Raw genomic sequence first — 2,918 nt, forward strand, 5'->3', positions numbered from 1 at the left:
CACATGAACAAGATAGAACCATTTGTATTGCCGGTGAAAAGAGCTTCTATACCGATAAGGATACTGCAATCCCCTTTTGATGATGGTGAAGGAAAACTAGCCATGTCCTTTGATGCTGCACCAATTTTTGAAAATTATTCTGCTTATGTGGTAGGCTCCTATCCATCAATTATTATGGTATTCTAGTCAAGTTTGGGAGCAAAGCATACAGCAAAATCGAGCAATGGATTTTTCTGCTTCCTACACATATCGACTATTGAGTGATTTTACTGGTAAAGATTAAAAGGCTTTGTCTTCATCCCAAGGCCTTGTTTAATTTCTCCACTTCACCATCACAAGAAAGCATGTCACCTGCCCTTTCCCTTCATTTGGTTTGTTACAGAATACACTTGAGCTCAGTTCACTAAGTCAACTACTTGTACTCCTCTTCATTTCCTTATTACAAGGAATTAAGCTACACTTGACTAGGGCAATGAGTCTGTCCCTTACCTATTTTTTAAAGATGCGAATCTAGTCACGTTTCAAAATTGGTTTAATAGAGGATTCAAATCAAAAAACAAGTACTACAACTAGAATCACAGGCTATATAAATATATCCCTTTTATGTAATGCAAATGACGTACATCTTATTTCTTTTGTTTCTAGAAACAAGTTTAATAAAACAGATGACATCATAAATCCATCATTATTTTTTGGTCGATCCTCTTATATTCCAAATCACTGTAGCATGTGTTGAGTAATCCATGTTCATCTTTGAGTAGTATGATATGATGCTTTTAATGATTTCACTATTCTTTTTAACATTTAATTGTAACAGCATGTGGCCATATGTTTTTACCACATACCTCTGTCGACTTAGATTCATACAAAATGTGAAGATCAAATATGCTACAACTGATTGTTTGTTTAGGCCAAGATAAAGAACCTCTATCTCCACTTTGTAAAAGATCCAAGTATGGTCGATAAAGATCTTGATATAGTGGATCACTAATAGTGGAAAGTTGTCCTTTAGTACATGAAGCAAACTTGATTATGTCTTTCTATCGATACTACCTACTAATCATGCACATTGGATGCTTGGACAGCTCATCTCAAGCTACAAGAGCTATAAGTATAATATAGTTCTTGGGATCCAGCCATTCACCAAAATTACCCCACACTTGATAAAAGTTGTGAGTATTTGGAAAACATTTTTTGGTAATAGTAACGATGTTCCCATGGAGTTGTAGACATTGTTATTCTAATTATTATCTTTGCAGATAGATAGTTGATGTACTATCTTTTACTAGCCATATTTTGTTGGACATTAGTTTATTTGTGGATGAAACGTTTAATGCATATGACTATGAGTTTGTGTTTGTTCGAGCACTGTAGTTGTTTTAGTTTGTTCCTGTTGCTAATAAAATTTTATCCATATGAGATTATTGCGATTTAAGTTAGTGACAGGTCGCAATCTATATAGATAATAGGTTCCAAATATAAACATATCTTGTAAAATCTTATTTATCACAGATAATTGTTGTACAAAATTACCAACAACTTGCATACACAATGATCGTCACATTGAGGTTTTACATGTCACTGGTCACAAATCAATAATCATAGATTATAGGTCGTAGGTCACATTTTGAATAGATAACAGATTATCACAAGTTACAAGTCATAGATCACAAGTCAAATACAAGATATTACTAGTCACACATCAAAAGTTAGTAGCTTATGCAATTACACATTTGTAAATTGTTCAATATATCAGGCTACAACATTAATCCACATAATCGTAAGAAACATATGTAATAATTAAATGATTATAACATTGGATATATGATTTGTTATCCTCAAAACTAATACCTTAATCATCAAAAATCAAACTACTGTTGTACCGTGGTCATGATCCATTAAAAATTTAACTTTTAATGAAACAATTAATATCGTCACTCTAAATCACCTTTGAAATGAATCTCACTTATACTTTGAGAAATATATCCAATAGTATCTAAATTAACGATTCAAATAATAAAGAACAACTAAAATATTTTTTGCTTGGTAATTGTCTCAAGAATTGCTTTACTATCTATTAAATTCTCTCTCTCTCCCCCTCCCTTCTCGGTTTATCCTTTCTTTGGCTGTGTTTTAATGGAATCAAGTTGTTGCTCATTCTTCGATTGTGTCCACATCTACAACATCGTCCATATTTCACATTTTTTTTTCTTTCACATGATGATCTTTTTGTTTTCTTGGAGGCTTTCAAGGACTTCTCTTCTGACTGGGAACTAGTACAATTCTGTCAAGTACTTCTTTAGACATTGTCCATTCAATTCAACTTTCCACTGAAAATACTATAGCTTAATACGTATTCATGTACACTTCGTGTGTAATAGTATGAACTATAATCATGTTGATCCATCTTTGTAGTTGCAAGCACAACTGATGTGTGTGGACTTTGTATTTGATCGACTTGCAATATTTCACAGGTAACCAAGCAAAATGAGTTATCATCACTAACCTCAAACATGGTGTGATTAGCAGAAGATAATTGCAAATGCAATACAATAGACTAATAGATAGGAGATAGCTAAAAAAAAAAAAAAATACTAATAGGTCATATATATCATCTAGAGGTCACAGTTATAAAGAAATGGTACACAGTTATATTTTGTCAGCATATAAAATTATAATTCATGGTAATAGGTAGTGTATTCAGTCATATATTATGGCCCTGGTACTTGAAATACAATACTAGACAGGTCATAGACATAAACTGTATGTCACCAAATCATAAAGATTCGGTCACTATTTTTCAAATCATCAGCTCACTGTTTTATGATCATGGTTAGCACATTCGGTCACAGAATATAGTCACATGATGTGTTAAGTTCACATACACAATTCTGAAGATCACATAATAAAAAAAATGT

The sequence above is a fragment of the Olea europaea genome, chromosome 12 (assembly GCF_002742605.1).
Source record: "Olea europaea var. sylvestris chromosome 12, O_europaea_v1, whole genome shotgun sequence".
Lineage (NCBI taxonomy): Eukaryota > Viridiplantae > Streptophyta > Magnoliopsida > Lamiales > Oleaceae > Olea > Olea europaea.